Genomic DNA, 20425 nt, shown 5'->3' on the forward strand with positions numbered 1-20425 from the left:
GTAACAGGGTGTTACTACACAATTTTGCACATTTTTTACTAAGGAAGAGGGCCCCACACTTTCGACTTAGAGACTTAGGCGCCAAATCAACTTTATTTAGTTGCTAGTGGAATGTAGGGGCCACCCACATAGGAGTTCGAATTAGCCATTCGATATGCTTGGAGGGTAAATCGAATGGGTGCATGGAGGGGCCCACATGAGGCTAAGGGGGCCCAAGGAGTTATAAAGAGAGATCAACTCTCATTTTGTTTGGGATTCTGATTATTTTGACAAACAAATTCATTTTGTACGCTCTGTTGTTCAGCGAGTCAACCAGTTGTTTAGCCACGAGTCCTCCACAGGGAAGATTCAACCTCTTCTTCGGGGGACCATTCGTGCCCGCCCTAGGGAGGTTGTTACACAGGAGTTTCCAAGGAGTCTGGTACAGTCATCAGTGCAGGGAGGAACTGCGTATTCCTGGGTAGCGAGAGAACACGCAGGAGGGGTTAGAAATTAGCAAGGGGGATTCACAGCTTGCTGGGAGAGCCAAGAGTAGACCAGCAAAAGGGATTCACAACTTGCTGGGAGAGCCAGGAGTTGAAGAGGCAACGTAGAAAGGGAAACTCTGCTGGAGTAGCAGCCAGCTAGACCAGCGTAGAGGCCATTGTAGCAGCAAACTCGTGGTGCTGGGAGAGCAATCATCTGGACCAAGGGTCATCCGGGAAGCAAGGAGTTAGTCAGTACAAGTGACCCAGAGTTCTAGGGGTATTCAGAGGGATTGGCAGGCTATTTCCTGCAAGTCAAATTTGGCTGTAGCAGCTGGGGAGAGGCTCCAAGAAGGCCGAAAATCCAAAGTCAAAGCCAGAGAAATTCCGTTCTGGGTTTTTCTAGGTTTTTTTCAAGGAGTCTAATGCTGAAAGAATATAATTTTCTGGGCAGTTTTTGGGCACATTCCAGCAGGTCGAAGTTAGCAGATCAACAGTTTTGCTGGGACAGCGCAGTGCAAGTGGTGCAGCAACTAAACGGCCATCATCTCAGCTATTCCATCACCTGGGTTTAGTCCAGCTTGTCCTTGAGACAAGCCCAGGTGCACCACTACATTTATATTGTACCCATTGCTCTCAGATTTTATAATATATGGCTCAGCAGTTCCAAATTTACAGTGTTTCCATGGTTGTGTAATGCTTGTTTTTAATTTTATGCTATTACATTGTTTATTTGTTTAAATATCACTAATATTCCTACTTAGGAACATTATAGTTGCTCATGTTGAAATGTTCGATTTCCCTAAGGCTAAGATTGAAGCTAAAAAGAGTAAGGCCAAGGACCAAGTTGAGGAAGCCTTAATCACCGCACTCAAGCAAATTGACAAATTATCTGAGAATATGAATACTAGGGACAGGATGTATATGAATAAGTTTACCGCTCTTGAAAAGGGGCAAAGATCCACTTTCCCTTCAAAGGACAAGCCTTTGTCTAGAAACAAAATGAGGAAGGCAAGTAGGGTCCACCAAATGTCCCCAATACTTTGGCTCTGACCAATGCCATGGGACAAGAAGACCCATCTTCCGAGGATTATCAAAGTGATAGTGCCAGCGAAAAAAGTGAAGATGAGGAGGGTGGTGAGCAAATGAATGTGGTCATTGAATCCCAAGCTTTCAACATTATGTTAGGTGGTACATATACACATCCTCAAATCAATGAATTGAAACTTAAGGAAGAACAACATGAACCTATCTTGAACAATGAGGATACTGGAAGATTTAAAGGGTTGCAATATTCTAGGAAGAATGACAAAGAATCCTCCTCAAGCTCTAACACATCAAAGGAGAAGGAGGAAGGACCCTTCTCCTAAGGAACCCCCAAATAAGGATCCCCCTAAAAAGAATAACACCAAAAAGGATCCTCCCAAAGGGGAGCCCAAGCACAAAACCAAAGGCAAAGAAATAGAATTAGATATTGATGCGAGCGTTGTTGTGGGTAAAATGAGCATGCAGGTTCCCATAAAGGAGATTGTGAAGATCCCATCCCAAAGATGGCAAGTGAAGAAAGCTTTAAGGCTTGATGAAGAATACCCACCTATTATGCTGCAAAATATTCATTTCACTAAAATCAATCATGACCATGAACCATTTTTGTTGACCTTGACCATAAATGACCTTCTCCTCCACAATTGTACGTTGGATTTGGGGGGCTTCCGCCGATATCATGCCACTAAAGATCATGACACACTCAAGCTAAGTATTACTTGAAAGTATAAGAATGTATGTGGCTTTGATTCTAGATCCATTCTCGTTGAAGGCCTCATCAAGGACCTCAAAGTAGCATTAGCTATGAATGAAGCCATATCCTTGCTCATGGACGTTGTTGTCCTCGATATACCTGATGTATGGGAATGTTGTTGTCTAGGAAATGGTGTGCCACTATAGTGTTGGAAAATGGATAGTGGCAGCTATTAATCTTATTTTCCTTAACCTTGACATTTGCTTGTGAATCTTATTTATCTTCTTTATGTTCTTTAGTTAGATCTTTTCATCAAACAATATCAAGAAAAGTAATAGCAACAATAGAGGACACAGATATTAGGCTGATATCCAGAGAAAAACCCTTCTAAGGGGAAAACCCGAAAACTCTTCTCTTCTTAGAATCTGCTTCAAATGAGATACAAATACCCAAACCCTAGACCAAGTCTTTTTCCTAGTACCAAGTTAACCCTTCCTCAAGTCCTTCCTTGATTTTGCACCAACAAGCTTTCTTTCTTTCAAGGTATCATGGAGCCACCTTCTCTCTTCAATCTTGTGACAAGTTCCAGGCCAATCTTCTTTCTCATCACTTTCTTCTTCGATATGAAGGCATTACATTGAGCCTTTCCAAACTTCTAGCTAATCATAGCTTCTTCTTGAAAGTGATTTTCCTTTGACCTTCGGGTTATCTTCTCGCACTGTTACCATTTAATCCCAAGATGTACACATCTTGACTTCACAATTGCCAGATACCAGTTATTGAGCTTCCCTCAATAATCCTCAAACATTTGCATCCATACAGTTGAACCTACCTCAACTATCATCATGTATCCCTGCAACATTCTACCAGGTAGCAAAATAATATGTTAACCAAATAACCAACAATAATGAAAATCAGACTTACCTCATTATGATGGCCTCGTTCCATCAACATCCTTATGGTCCATCTCCATATTAATCTTCATGCATCAGAGTCCCCAAGGATCTAATGATTACCAATTTACAACTTTTCTTCCGGAGACTATACTGGATGTTAACCATTATTATATATATTTTAGAGAAAGTCTTAAATTATTTATACATCCTTAAATAAGCCAAATTCTATTCCTTTCAAGCATCACATATACCTAAGCATACTTTATGACCAACTTTCTCTCCACGAGACTCTATACATATGAATCTTATCCAAAGTTTTATATCCAACATGCATTTCTATGCTTTCATCCGATCATCTAGCTATTCATATATCTCACAAAGAGCCTGCATCCTAACCCATTGCATTATTTCATCCCTTTACCAGTATTGATTCCACATTACATGGAATGTCTACTAACCTTTGTCATAGTGCTTCTTCCAAGAACCTTTCATAATTATGGTTCTTCCAGGATCATGATGATCCACCTAACCAGGATGACTTCTTCTAACGTAATGTTAGATAATGCCTAGATGATCAATATGCAAAATGGTCTATCTTAATGGTCTCTACAAAGAAACTTAATCATGTAAATTCTAGACATGCTACTATCATATGCTTCTTTCTATGATGTTATGCAACACATACCATCCTAAAAGAAAGATACAAAGAACCTGACAATTAGTCAACATTCTTTAGTAGTAAAGATCCTTCACTTCTTCTTTCTTTGCCTTCTTCTCAGGTTCTCCCACTACTTCGGCTACATGAGCTTCACTCCTTTCCTTTCTCTTGTTGTTTTGTTGGTTTGGACAATCCCTTTTAAAGTGTCCAAACTCATTACACTTGAAGCATTGAACCTTGAACTCTCCCTTCTTCAGCTTCTTGACTCGGGCTTGAAAGGCTTGAGATTGCTCATCTGATCCAATATCATCTTTTACTTTGATCCTTGATTCTTCCAATATGCACTGAGCCCACAACTCATCAAAGGGAGTTGAATCCTTCTTGGAGTAGATGCTTGTTGCAAAGTTGCTCCATTCTAGTGGCAATGCATTTAGTACATAGATGGTTACTTCAGAATTAGTATTTAGTTCCTCAAGTCCTTGTAGATGGTATATTAGTTGAGAGACTCTCATGAGAAAGGATGCCACATCCTCATCCTTTGATTTCTTCATTCTATACAACTTGTTCCTCAACAACATCTTTTGTCCTATTGTACTTACCGAGTACAAATTCACTAGCTTGTCATACATAGCCTTGGAAGTCTTCAAATTTGCAACGAATGGAACAAGAGAATCTTTAATGGATTCCACTATGATCATTTGTCCTTACTTCCCTTTTCTTGTATTTTGCTAGTTCTTGTGTCTTATCTTTCTCAAGTTCAGTAATTTCCCTAGTAACATATTCCATTGCTTCTTGTTTGTGAGTATCAAATCAATTATTTTCTTCCATGCTAGATAGTTTGATGCCCCAACGAGCTTATTGTTCTCCTTGCAGAAAGAACCCATATGACTTGAAGATTCAGACATGATGTAATAATATGATACTTGATGACCACGATTCTCCTTGATGATGTCTTCAACCTTCTTGATGCCTTCAAGATCCTTGAAGAGTCTTCTTTGAAAGATGTTTCCTGGGAGAAAACAACTTCCAAGATCCTTGATGCCTTCTTCAAAAATTCCTTCCAAATAAATCTTCTTTCAAGAGAGATCAACACCCTTCTTGAACTTTCCCTTTGATGTAGTCTTGATCTTCTTCAGTAGAAACCCTCCAACTGGGTCTTCTACCAATGAGTCCCCAATCTTTCTTGAGGTCTTCTTCTTCAATCTCTCCTTGAGAGGTTCCCCTTGACAAGAAACTAGTGTCCTTTCAGTTGCCTTCCTTATTCACCTTAGCTCTGATACCATCTTGGAAAATGGATAGTGGCAATTATTAATCTTATTTTCCTTAACCTTGATATTTGCTTGTGAATCTTATTTATCTTCTTTATGTTCTTTAGTTAGATCTTTTCATCAAACAATATCAAGAATAGTAATAGCAACAATAGAGGACAGATATTAGGCTCTCAGCCAGGACAAAACCCCTCCAAGGCGAAAACCTAGAAATGCTTCTCTTCTTAGAATCTACTTCAAATGAGATACAAAGACCCAAACCGTAGACCAAGTCCTAGTACCCAGTCAGCCCTTCCTCAAGTCCTTCCTTGGTTCTACACCAACCAACCTCAATACTGCAACTTCAAACTGCCAACTTCAGTATTGCAACTTCAACCTGCCAGCTTCAATACTGCAACTTCGACCCTACAATTTCGGTCTTGTAGCTTCTCTGGAAACCCTAATCCAGCCTCTTCCTGAGACCTTTCTAGAGCAAGACAGCTCTTCCCAAGGTCAACGAGGTCAATATAAGGTTTTCTCCCTTCCAACTACAAGATTCTGCACTTTGTCCTACTGCAACTCGAACCTGCAATTTTGGCCTCCTTCTGCAGCACCAAAAACCCTAGATCTTCGCACATGTGAGAGAGATAAAGCCCTGAAACAAGATATTTCGTCTTTCTTCCTTCTCCCATACCTTCGCTCTTCTTCTTCCTGCTTCCCAGCGTTAGATCGAACTTTCTTGATATATCAAACTTGTGAAGTGAGTGTTTCCAAATGAGGTCAAATTGCTTCCTTTATATAGCCTTCTCAAGGGGTCGAATTCCCTCCTTTAGGCCGACATGATGCTGTCATGGCCGACTTGCACTTTTGGAGTTTCTAGGACTTTCTAGACTCAAAAAATAATTCTTTTTATGATTACATTTTTCCCGGAAGGGTCTTATAAACATGATGTTGACTCCTTTGACTCATGACAATAAATTCTAAGACCTAACAAACAACCCTAGAAGCACAAAGAACATGCATTTACCTAGAAAACCATCAATAATACATAAGATACATATTGAAATGAGTACAACAATTATAAAGACTAAAACTAGTTACATTTTCAACATGTAGGAGGTCAACTTCAAATGGACTTATCTTACGCCACCATCCCACACCCTGATGGGACCCCATTCCTTCCTTACAGGGAGCTCCAATTTCCGACTCATGTCGAGGAACTTGACCTTCTTCCTTATCCTAATAGGTTTCCTGAGTCCAAGGATCCTAGTCCCATCCTTCCTTCCCAAGAGGTTCGTATCCCAAAAAGACCTGACCCTAAAGAAGGTAAGCATAGGAAGAAATGGGTGCAAAAACCAAAGAAAGAGTTTAAGGTTGGGGAAATAGTGTTGGTAGATAAAAATCCCGTGCCTGTTAAGATCCATGGTAAGGTTGGTGAGGGATATTATTACATTGCTAGACTTGATGACGAGATTTGGCCTAATCCGGTCAAGGCGGTTCATCTCACCCCTTTCTTGCTCACTTCACATTGTATATTATATGCGTGTTAGAGTAAGTTGCATTGCATGTTGATTTTTCATAGCTAACATCATCATATCATGTTCTCATGCTAGAATAGGTGCATTTAGATTAAACTTGCATCTTGTCTTTAGCCAACAACAATCATCCCCTGACAGCCACCAGTGTAGCCGATATTGTGTCAGTTGATCTCTGCTCCTTGAGCCAATCATATGTCCCCTCACCCATCTGCCAAGAGCATATGTTTAAAAGTGGGCCATCCAATCCTAAAGGTATGTCTTTCATTGTCCAATCGAGTGCTTATGCTTGTTTTTCCTTGGGCACATCGAGTATGGATTATTGGGTGACTTGGAAGGAGGAAGGGTTTTCACTGTAGTCATGTTCCCTCACCTTAAATGGGGGGTTAATCCTCAACCCTAGTCCCATGGGATCTCCCCTATTGGCTTATAGCTTCAAGATGGGCACTACATTGGAAACCCTGATTTTGGTAGCGTAGTCCCATTTTACCATTTCATATTTTCCACTCCCCTCCACACATCACATGCCCTATTTCATCATCATCCCTCTTTAGGTCCACATGACCATTGGGTCCACAAGGCTCTGGTACTCCTCCTCCCCTTGTCCACATGCCTTGGTCGGACCTGGAACGTTGCCCTGAAGGTTGATGCAGCTAAAAAAAACCAAAGACTAAAAGCATATCATGGCCACATACAAAAGGAAATAACACCACAAAATGCAAAAGATGGTTGGGACACTATATTAGCGCATGGGAAAAAGCCCAAGATGAGCTCTACCCCTTATCATTATGGCCATCACCCTAGTCCCTAGGGCCCCCTTCAGTGATCCCCGCATCATTAAGGAACCCATGCATGTCCCACCCATTGGTGGGAGATGAATTGCCCCACCTTAAGTGGGTAATCACTGCTTATATCATACACAACATGCTCTCATCCCCTAGAGCCCCAAGCAGTATAATAAAAAGAAAATCAAGAAAAAGAAAAAGGAAAATGAAGAAGGGTGGAAAAACAAAGGTCAGGATAACTCATGTACCACGATTGCTCCCTCCTACATCTATACACCCATATGTGTGGACGACCCTCATCATTACCACCCTTGAACCCATGGCGTTTAGCCTTGAGACCCCTGTGTCCTAATCCACCTCATCATCATCCACATGACCCCTATCACTTGACGAATCTACCTTGGACATGTTTTTCCTGTGAACACCTAATAGGGTTGTTTATTAGTCACTCCTACCTAGGGAGGTAACGCTATTACATGCTCAAAGCCCCAAATTTGGAATGAAAGCCCATTATGAAGTCTCATTTGTGCCCTTGACTAACAAGCTTGGTTCACTTACATGCACTAATGAATTATTGTACCTAAAGGTGAGGAGACGCATTGGATCTTATGCATAATTGGCGGGTGGTTTCATCATGGGTTGGGCAACTTAACTGGGGCCCAAGCCTAGCAGAGGATCATATTGATACTTATAGGGGATGCATTGAGAGCCATGGGACTCCGTCAAGTGATAGAACGTTATCTCATCTCATGGGAACCCTCAGCACCTTCAACAACATGTTCATTGCCCCACATTATTCACGAGATGATGCACTTGGATCAACATTGCCCCCAACCAGCTTAGCAGTGTACACATGGTTTAGCAACTGATCTGAGGCCTAGAGGAGGTCTGTCTCATTCTTGAGACATGGGAGGGCAAGCACCATCGTCAGTGCCATTTAAAGACTTATTTTTCACTAAGAGACACATGAGACCAATATTTGTGCCCCAAAGCCACTTTGGAGCACCACATGATGACTTACATGGACATAAAGGGGTCATCCCCTTGCGCATCATCTATGGAGCCCTCTCTCTCACTTTGGCACTTAGAGGACTCAATGTGGCCTCTTAACGGCCTCATTTCATCATGATGTCATCATTTCGGCCTCCTAATGGATGGTTTTCTCATTACTTTATTAGCTACTTGGTGGGCTTGTCCCCAAGACTTGTATCTAGCACATTATTTTATAATTTTTGGGGTTAATTAAGCTAAATTGAATTAGTAGAGACTCATATAAATAGAGATACCTCTCATTGTGAGAGAGTATAATCATCATTTGGATCTTCTCTCTTGTAAAAGAGTTTCGCACTTTTCTCTTGGATGCTAGTGGAGACTTTTGATGCATTTCAATGTCTTTGGAAGTTAAATTTTGATCTGTCTTGGCGTTTCTTCTTTACTATGGTTTGATATATCTCGTCATCTTGTAAGTGTTATCTTGTTGAAAAAAATTATTTGGAATAATGTCTAACATGTGGAATTATTGCAACTAGTTAATTCTCGTGTTCCCTAATTTATTGAATATCATTGTAAAAAGTTATTTGGTTGTAAATTGCACATGTTACTCATTGCATGACAGTAGATGAATGTTCCTAGTGGTTGGGATTTTGTACCTCTTCTTCCATGAAAAGCCATAGTAGTTGATTAGTTAATTGTTGAAGAGTGGTTGTTAGGGCATCGCTCTTTGGCCTCCTTGAAGACGAATTTGGCAAATCTTGAATCATCATAGGCTCCATAGCCCAAGGATTAGGCACTGGCCCAAGCAAAATTGGTGATCAGCCTTTCCTTTCCCCTCTTTTCTTCTCTCCAAAAATTTCAGCCCCTTTTCCTAGACAGCTACCTAGGGCACTCAGCAAAATCCATTAGAGGAATTTTGAGATTCTGCTTGGACAAAACTGTTCCTTGGTGTTTCCTCTTGGAGACCTCAAATTTTGTTGGAATTCTCATGGTTAATTCTCAGCAAATCTTATGCCCTAAGTGTGCCCTAGAAGGGAAACCTAGTTAGTTTTCCTTAGATAAGGTAGTCTTCCTAAGGGTCATATGAACCTACTATTCAGTGGAATAAATCATACAAGACCCTTTCCCCTCTCCTACCTTAACCTAGTGAGCACCTTGGAGGATCTCCTCCAACTATTATTCCTAAACCCTAGGTCTAGCATAGGCTCCTTCTAGGTCTCTCAAGTGAAGCAAAAATCCTATTTCATGCGACAAATCACCTTACAAAGCTTCTTGAGATGTCCTATATCACATTTGGAATCTTGACCTTAGGTAAACCCATTATTATTGCAAACCTCGAGCCCTAAGCTTTGATTTCCATCCTAGGTCTTTTTTGAGAGCCTTTAGCTTCTTGGGAGCATTGAGCATTGATTGAGCCTCTCCTTGAATGGGCCTCGTGAAATCACTCCATACATAGTCATTGGCATATCCATGATAAGTGATTTAATCACACCGGGACTCCTCTAATTTGTGAACGTTCGTAAAGAGAAGGGGACATTGACTGAGGTGACAGTGGATCCTTGTCCCATTATTGTCATTTGGTCTAGTTGTTGTCCCATAGGTTCCCCTCCTAGGGCCTTGCTAGATTATGTGGCAACACACCCAACTTGTCTCTGAAGAAGATGAACCACGCCTTCCCCAAAGCCTTCGTCAAAATATCTACTACCTGCTATCTGCTCATTTGTAGGTATATACTATAGCTGGACTATCCTGCGTTGCACACAATCGTTGATGAAGTGGTATTTGATGTCTATATGTTTGGACCATCATTAAACACTATATTCTCTGACAACCTGATGCAACTCTGATTGTCGCAGTGTATCACCATCGTCTCTATCCTCTGACCAAACAAAGCTATCAACAACTTCCGAAGCCAAATGGCCTCACATGTAGCCATGCTTCCTGCTATGTACTCAGCCTCGACTGAACTCAGTGCCACGGACTTCTGCTTCCTATTGTACCAAGAGACAACTCCTGATCCCATGCTGAAGCAACACCCTGGAGTGCTCTTTCAATCTACTATTTTCCCTACCCAGTCTGCATCAATATAGCTCACCAATCCGACACCATCACCTCAAGCATAATTGATCCCATACCCGATTGTGCCATGCAAATACCTTAGCATGTGTTTCCCTACTATCTAATGTGCTCTCTTCAGCGCCACCATGAATTGACTTAGAGAGTTAACAGCATAGGATATGTTTGGCCTGGTGTTGACGAAATACATGAGAGAGCCTATCAGCTGCTTGTACAAGGTGGGGTCCACATCCTTCTCCCTAGATGCATCTATCTTCCTCCAATTGCTAATCATGCGTGTAAACATGGCCCTGCAATCCTCCATGTCAAATCTCCACAGGATCTCAATACAGTATCTCCCTTGACTAAGGAAGATCGCACCCTATGTTTGCCATACCTCCATGCCTAGGAAATAGTGCATTAACCCCAATACCTTGCAAGGTCCCTCTTGCACTCCTTGATGAGCCCCAATGAACTTGTCAAGAACAAATCGTCCCACATATGTTGAAATTTTGATGTTCTATGCTATAACAATCACTTATTACAAAATTTCTTTATGCTGCAACATTAGATAAGCAATTGTAAATAAAACATAAATCAAACGCACAATAGAAGATAGCCAAGAACAAAATGAGACACAGAGAATTTAGGTCCAATGACCAAGGCAAAACCCATAAGGGGAAACCCAACCAGATTTTTCTTCTATTAGAAATCAATTGTTCAACAAAGATACAGAGTACAATGAAAGATCAAGAGAATGAGTAAGTTCACCCAAATTTGAACAAGTTGTAGCATGAAGATCACTGGTAGCAGCAGCAAACGCACACAGTGAATCAACCTTCCCCTCTACTGAATCAACACTGAAACACTAAAGCACTAAATCAACCTTGGCTCAGCAAGTTCTGCTCTTACTCTCCAAGTCCCTCTCTCACAATCTTCTTCAACTCTCTCCCTCTCTCTCAAGTTCGAATTCTTCTTTCACAATGCACAAGTAGTGAAGGGAGAAAGAATGAGGCACATATACATAGGAGGAGCAACGAATCCATGCCATAAAGCATGAGTAACTTACATGCCAAGAGCAGTGTAACTCATGCCCATTTAGGAAATGTAACTCGTGCCATTAAGGAGGTACGCATGCCTTTGTAACTTGTGCTTTTAAGAGAGAGTGTAACATATGCATTAAAGAGTGCGTAAGAGGAATCTTTTATGACATGCTTTTAATGAGTGTGAGAGAGTGTAAGAGAATCTTCTATGGTGTGCTTTAATGAGTCTAAGAGAGTGTAAGAGGAATATGCCATGTCAATAATGAGAGTGTAAGAGAATATTATTGAGAGCCATGATTGAGTGTCTTGAAATTCCTTTTATTAATAATAATAATATCATAAAGAGGATAATAATAATATTGATGATAAAATATTAAGTCGAGATTGAACTATTAGGATTGATTAATGATAAGAAGTGATTTTTCATCAACAATACTTGATTACAAATTGATGCAAGGTGATTTACTATCTTGAGACTTTTTAATTTTACACTTTCTATGTTTTGATTTTCTATTTTTAGAAATTCTATTTTTAGACTTTCTATTTTTAGAAATTCTATTTTTAGACTTTCTATTTTTAGAAATTCATCCCTGAGTTGCCAATTTTCAACACTCCCTCTCAGCTAGGGAGGAATTTCTTTCTGCAACAAAGATCTTTGCTTTCTCTACTCATCTATGTTCATCTCTACTCTGTATCATCTGGAACAATGATGTCTCACTCTAATGAAGAAGAATCATCATAGGGGAGATTCATCCATCACCCTATATTCACTTGGGGGGATTGCCACTTGCCAACATATGACAAGGATCTCGCACAACCAAGTCTCATCTCTACTTGGGGTGATCCACTTGTCAACACATGACAAGGATCTCGCACAACCAAAGCTCATCATCCATGACCGCCCTCTCTAGGAAGAGTCACATCCGTTAGTCCAAGCTGCTCTCTGAAAACCAAGAACTTCCCTTTCGGCAAAGGCTTGGTAAGAATGTCGGCAATCTGGTCATCAATCGCTATATGATGGAGTCTTACTGCTCCTCTTTGCACCATATCCCAGATATAGTGATATTTGATCTCAATATGCTTGGACTTGTCATGGAACACAGGATTTTCTGCAAGTCGAATCCCACTCTTATTGTCACAATAAATTATTATTGTGTCCAAAACATGCTCAAACAACTCTCCAAAGAGCTTCCTCAGCCATACTGCCTCACAGCTAGCCATGCTAGCAACAATGTACTCAGCTTCAGTCATGCTGAGGGCTACAGACTTTTGCTTCCTGCTCATCCAAGATATCATGGCAGATCCTAAGTTGAAGCAACACCCAAATGTGTTTTTTCTGTCAGTAGAGTTACCAGCCCAATCAGCATTAGAGTTACCAGCCCAATCAGCATCAAAGTACCCAAGTAATCTTACATCTTCGGCAGTATATTTCAATCTAAGATTGATGGTCCCATGCAGGTATCTCAGCACATGCTTTGCAACAATCCAGTGTGCATGAGATAGTTTAATCATATATTGGCTTAGAGTATTGACTGCAAAACATATGTCTGGTCTAGTGTTCACTAAGAACATCAGTGCCCCAATCAATTGTTGATACTCAAAAGGATTTACCAAATCAGGACCTTCAGTTTCATCACACAGCTTCTTGAGTTCATATCCATTGGAGCATTCATGGATTTACATTCTATCATACCAAATCTTTGCTTGAAAACATATTTTCCTTGAGAAAGGAAAATCTCACCAAGTTTTTGCCATACTTCAAGACACAGAAAGTAGTGCATCAAATGAAGATCTTTCCTTTCGAACTCAAAAGCTAACTCCCTCTTACATTGGAGGGTAGGAGGTTCACCACCTGTCAAAAATAAGTCATCAATATATAATACGAAAATCAAAGGTATACCTTGGACCATTTTGGATCAACGTTGTTTCTAGTAAAACCAAGCTTCATCAAAAATTTATCAATGTGGGCATACCAAGCTCTTTGGGGTTTGCTTCAATCCATAAAAGATTTTTTAGTCTCTGGGTCTTGGAAATACTTCCCATACATCATTATGTATGATGGACTCATGATCTTCATCTTTCATTGCTTCTTCAAAAGTGCATGGTTCATCCTGAATAATGTTGGTTATGGCTACCATGTATCCCTGGAACCAGCATGGTTTCTTGCTTTCTCTGAAGGTTCCTCGGGGAGCAACATGTCTATCAGCATCCTGTAAAGTGTCACGAAGCCATAATCATCTCTTTCTAGCACATGGAGAAGGATCCAAGGAGTCCATGGGATCCATGGGTTCATCAGCAAGATCAGGCTCAAGTTTGGGATCTTCTTGTGCATCTAAGGCATCATCATGTCTTTCAACATTAGCAGGAGGAGTGTCTATGGCTTTTCAAAGAGTTGCATCTTCATCAAATGTTATATCTCTGCTAAACTCTATAGTTCTTTTACCAGGCACATATATTCTGTAAGCTTTAGAATTTTCACAATAACCAACAATCATACCTTTCTTACCTGAAGCTTCCAGCTTGGTACTCTTTTCCTTTGGCACATGAAAGTAGACAAGGTAGTCAAAGATCCTTAAGTGGCCGCTTTGTTCTAGGTTATATGGTACGATGGTCTCTTTCTTGATTCCAGCTTCCTTGCAGAAGTCTTGAGCTCTTGTCCATTTCATGTGCCACTTAAATCATGGGATGGCTCAACATCTTCCTCAATCTCGATACAGAGGACTTGGTTCTCACATTCATCAAATGTACCTATTGATCCCAGAACAAGAGCAAGAGCAATAGTTCGCAAAATAAAATAAACATAATGAAAATATACCTGGTGATGTGGCAGATCTTTCTTTCTTTTCTAGATGTGAGAGTGGCTTCTTCATTATCTTGCACCAACTTCCTCTTGGAGTTTACTCTTCCTGCACTATTTGCATCCTGATGATCTTCAGGATCTTCTTTTCTTGATTGCATCCTCATCAAGAAGTTAGTGAAAGAATCATTCAAATACTCGTGCAAGAAGAATAACCAATGGTCTAAAAAATAAATCTTAAACAAGAGCAGTGACACAAAGAAACAACATAAGACTTGAATCTATTTTTTTTCTAATGACGATTTGAAGGAAGTTGTTAGCTCCCTCTTGATTCGGCCTCCATTAGTTACCACTTTCCATCAGTCATATGTCATCGGCAGAAGAAATGCATCTTCTTGAGCACCACTTGGAAAACTCCATCATGATTCATTCTAATCTCAGGCATCTCGGAAACCATCTTTCACACATGAGGTAATATTTTATAGTGAAGATGAGCGAACTTTCAGTGCCACAATTTACATTGATGATTACTCATCATGAATCAACGGATGGATAGGTCTTCCAATGATTTTATAATGATCTTCAAATCTTGATCTCAAAGTGAAGACACACACACACACACAAACATATATATATTGACTTCATTGTCTACGATGATATCCATTTTTTAAAGATCTTCAAATCTTGATCCCAAAGTGAAGTGACACACACACATATATATATTGACTTCATTGTCTACAATGATATCCATTTTTTATCTCTATAAAATAGGTTAGTTTAGAAAACTATCATTCCATCTTTTGCAAAAGTCATGATCCTTACCTGCAACCACTATTGTCAATAAACTCTAATATCAAAATTACCAAAACCCATAAGATTATGTCATTTCTCATATAATATGAGGGAATCAAAATTAGCCTATCATAAACATTTAATTTCTATCAGTTATTCTTTCATAACCTTATATGCATTATACTTATTTTCAAGTCAACACTTTCTTGCACATGCATAAATAGGAGTAAAACTACTTTTTACTTTTGCATGCATCAACAAGTACCAAAACCACAACTATTAAACACATGCAACACGTTAATAAATATATGCAAAATTACTATCATATCTTGGGTTCCTAGAAATCTTGGAAGAATGGTAGCAGTAAAATTTCAGCAGTAATATAAAGGGACAGCGAGAAATATTTCAGCAGTAAATGAGTTATTTCAGCAACAAAAGAGGAGAGATATTTCAACAGAAAATGAGCAGCAAGTGATATTTCAACAAAAAAATGGATTGTAAATAGAGTGGAAAACACTTGATAATTCGGCAGAAAATGGGATGTAAAAAGAGTGGACAACACTTGATATTTCAGCAGAAAATGGGTTGTAAAAAGAGTGGACAGCAAGAGATATTTTTAGCAGAAAATGGGCTACAAATAGAGTGGACAACAAGAAATATTTCAGCAGAAAATGGGGTAGAATAACACTTGTCTTCTTGAGCTTGTCTTCACCAAAGCTCTGATACCATGTTGAAACTTTGATGATCTATGCTGTAACAATCACTTATAACAAAAAAAAAATATATGCTGCAATATTAGACAAGCAATTGTAGAAGAACATAAATCGAATGCACAATAGAAGATAGCTAAGAACAAAATGAGACACAGAGAATTTAGGTCCAATGACCAAGGCAAAACCCACAAGGGGAAAACCCAACCAGATTCTTCTTCTATTAGAAATCAATTGTTCAACAGAGATACAGAGTACAATGAAAGATCAAGAGAATGAGAAAGTTCACCCAAATTTGAACAAGTAGTAGCATGAAGATCATTGGTAGCTGTAGCAGATGCCCACACTGAATCAACCTTCCCCTCAACTGAATCAACATTGAAGCACTAAATCAACCTTGGCTCACCAAGTTCTGCTCTTACTCTCCAAGTCTCTCTCTCACAATCTTCTTCAACTCTCTCCCTCTCTCTCAAGTTCGAATTCTTCTTTCACAATGCACAAGTAGTGAGGGGAGAAAGAATGAGGCACATATATATAGGAGGAGCAACGAATCCATGCCATAAAGTAGGAGTAACTCACATGCCAAGAGGAGTGTAACTCATGCCATTAAGGAGGTACGCATGCCTTTGTAACTTGTGCTTTTAAGAGAGAGTGTAACATATGCATTAAAGTGTACGTAAGAGAAATATTTTATGACACGCTTTTATTGAGTGTAAGAGAATCTTTTATGACGTGCTTTAATGAGTCTAAGAGAGTGTAAGAGGAATATGCCATGCCAACAATGAGAGTGAGAGAATATTATTGAGAGCCATGACTGAGTGCCTTGAAATTCCTTTTAATAATAATAATAATATCAGAAAGAGGATAATAATAATATTAATGATAAAATATTAAGTCGAGGTTGAACTAATAGGATTGGTTAATGATAAGAAATGATTTTTCATCAACAATACTTGATTACCAAATGATGCAAGGTGATTTACTATCTTGATACTTTCTAATTTTAGACTTTATTTTTATACTTTCCATTTTTAGATATTCTATTTTTAGACTTTCTATTTTTAGAAATTCTATTTTTAGACTTTCTATGTTTAGACTTTCTATTTTTAGAAATTCATCCCTGAGCTGCCAATTTTCAACAACATATAGGACAAGAATGAGAACATCTCCCCCAACCACCAAGTAGTAGAGGCTATTGTCCACCTCACTCTTCACAAATCCCATGCCTTGCAAGTATCTATCGATGCGCTCGTACTACGCATTGGGAGCCTACTTGAGCTCATACAAATCTCTCTTCAATCTGCACATGTGGGTCTCTCTGTTGTGTGCCACAAATCCCTCTAGTTGTTCTATATACACTTCCTCCTCCAGTTCACCATCTAGGAACATCGTCTTGACATCCATCTTATGGATATGCCATCCCAGCTATGCTGCTAATGAGATCATGGCTCATATAGAAGTGTACATGGCCACAGGGGCAAATGTCTCCTCATGGTCTATTCCCTCATTCTGAGAGAACCCCTTGGCCACGAACCTAGCCTTGCATTTCTCGATGCTGCCATCTGCACCGTGCTTGATCTTATAGATCCAACATGATCCGACCACCACCATCTCTGTCGATCTCGGTACAACCTCCCAAACATCATTTTGAATGATTGAAGAATACTCCACAACTATTGCATCCCGCCACACCTACTCCTATGCGGCCTCCCGATAGCTAGAAGGCTTGATATCCACCAATTGATCGACCAATGCCATGTAGCCAGTGTACTACTCTGGTTGTCTCTGCTCTCTCTTGCCTGTTCTAGAAGTCCCCACAAACTCTTGAACATTCTTGAGTGTAACCTGAACCTCATGGTTCCTCTTTCCAACAATGGAGTTAGGAATATCCACCTCCATGTCCTCCTGATGCATCTCCCTCATATGTTGCATCTACTGCTCCATTCTCTGTGAAGCTTCAAGAGTACTCACACCTGAACTCGTGCTCGTACTAGTGATTGTACTCGTGCTCTGTTGCTACCCATGATTTTGCTGCTCAACTCTGGGAGCTTCTGTTTGCTGCTCACTCTGATCTTCAGTTGCTGCCAACTCTCTGGACCTTTTATACGCCTTGTCCTCCATGAACTCAACATACCACTTGACTATAATCCTCTTGGCGCCTGGGATGAAGTTCCTATATGCCTTTGAGGTTTCGATATACCCAACGAAATAACCTCACTCTACAATCTGATTCAGCTTCGAACGTGTCTCACATGGAATATGAAAGTACGTTAGGCAGACAAATATCCGGAAATGATTGACATCTAGCTTGTTTCTAGTGAAAGCATGCTCGGGAGTCATCTTGCCAAGCCCTCTATGTGGGACCCTATTCTAAATATAAATTGTTGTATTGCATGCCTCTGCCCATAAATAACATGGGAGATCCTGGTCATACAACATCACTCTCGCTGCCTCCAAAATCAAACGGTTCTTCCTCTCGGCAACCCCATTTTGTTGCAGGTTGTAAAGAACCGCCCACTCTCTCTTGATTCCTGCCCTGGTATAGAACTCCTGGAACTCCTTGATGGTATATTCCCCTTCGTTATCTGACCAAAGAGTCCATATCTTTCTACCTGTCACATTCTCCACTAGAGCTTTATACTCCTGAAAGTGATTGAAGACCTCATCCTTGGTCTTCAAGCAATAGATCTAGGTTTTCTTAGAGAAATCATCGATAAAAGTACAAAAGTCCTCGTACCCTGTGAGAGATCTCGTAGACATCGGCCCACATATGTTTGAATGTAAAAGGTCTAAGATACCCTGCAATCTATTGTCACTCCTTGGAAAAGATGCCTTCGCAAACTTCCCCATCACACATCCTTTGCATACATCGTTGTGCTTTGTGCTCACCTCCGGAACACCTATCACCGTCTCACGAAGCATCTCGAGTGCTCAATGATGAATATGGCCCATCCACCTATGCCATATAGCTCCCCGTAGTCTCTCGGACTACTACTGCTAACTAGTGTCTTAGGCATGTCCAACTGCAACTTGTATAATCAATCACTCCTCACCCCAACTGCTATAGGTGACCTCTAATCCTTTTGCTATAACAACACTCTAGCCCCTCTAAGGATGACATCATAATATTTGTCTTGGAGAATTGATACAAAGATCAAATTCATCCCCAAGCCTGGCACATGCAACACATCATGGATAGGTATCTGCTTGTCGTTCTCCCTCTGAAATAAAGCAGTCCCTTATGCTATAGGAGTGCACTTGAACTTGTTCCCCATTTGAATCTGGAACCTAATGTCCTCCTCCTTATAACTAGAGAAGTACTCCCTAACTCCCGTCACATGAAATGACGCTCCACAGTGTATGTACCAAACACCTTGTGAAGTCGAGCTAGTCAGGAAAGTGATCAAAGCGAACTCCTGCTCCATTCTCCTGGAGAGCTCATCTGCATCTGTTGAAGCTGCAACTTGCTTCTTTCCCTTCTTCTTTCTCAATGGGTAGTCGCTGACATAGTGGCCAAACTCATGACAACCATAGCACTTGACCTTGGATAGGTCCTTCTTCTTGTTCTTCTCTCCTTTCGAGCTAGGTCCCTTGCTATACCCTTTCTTCTCTTTGTCTTTCCCTACTAAGGCAATGTTCTCCTGCTTCTTCTCAACCTTCGGTACCATGTCGTTGCTACTGGTGCCATCGACTAACTGAGCCTAAGCTCCTCCTGAGTGAATTCGCTCCATAGTCAATCCCAATATGGAAGCTTGTCTCATCCTGAAATAGGTCTTATCTCAACTAATGTCAATTAATTATCCACTTTTCCTAAGTTTTAACTAAGGAAATATTTAAAAAAACACTAATTGACTTAATTAAGACATTTTCCCTAGATGAAGCTTAAGAAAAATTACATGGGCTTGGAGATAATTAATTCCTCCGTGTTCTTAGCCTTAGTGACACCTCTCAAAGCTAGAACACTTGTCTGAGCTACAATATTTAACATCATGAAGTCAGTCACCAAGCTCCATAGGTCTCCAATGCTCCAAGGAAAAATGCCATAGAAACATCCATGCAAGGTGTAGCAATCAAAAAGTATATCAACTCCATTGTTCTTGTCAATCATGAAACAACCAGGGGTCATCCACACAAGATGCACCCACATCACATGAAGTACCCCCAAGCATGGTTTAAACACTTTAGTAACCTCAATAGCTAACACTTCCCTCTTTACAAGGAAATTGTTTTTACAAACACCAATATACTCCCTCCCTAACATAAAACATGCCATGTGCAAATCTGAATCTGGTGGTCTCAGAATCAACCCAAACATCATCCTCCATTAAGGCATCACACCTCAACTCCTCAAAGCAATTGGAAGGCTCACAAATGGAAGAAGCCAAAGCAATATGGTTGTTATATCTCCTTAGATGTATACTCACCCTCACTAAAGAACACAATGCTTATACATGCTCTTGTGCCACCTACAATGTATGGGTAAACCATCACAACTTCCTGCATACTGGAGTAGAATGTGAGGGGATAAATAGCAAATTATCCACTCTTGGATCTAATTCTTCTCTAGCCTCTAAATTAACCTCTAGAAAAAATGGCCTTCTCACCTCTTCAATCAATAAAGGAGAATCCTATGAACCAGAAGATTTCACATCCTCATCAAACCTCACATCTTTGCTCACCAAAATCTTCCACTATGTTGGAATTTCAATCAT

Source organism: Pinus tabuliformis, chromosome 3_2, assembly GCF_031772625.1.
Source record: "Pinus tabuliformis cultivar Carrire ecotype Pingquan chromosome 3_2, CPIR1, whole genome shotgun sequence".
Taxonomy (NCBI): Eukaryota; Viridiplantae; Streptophyta; class Pinopsida; order Pinales; family Pinaceae; genus Pinus; species Pinus tabuliformis.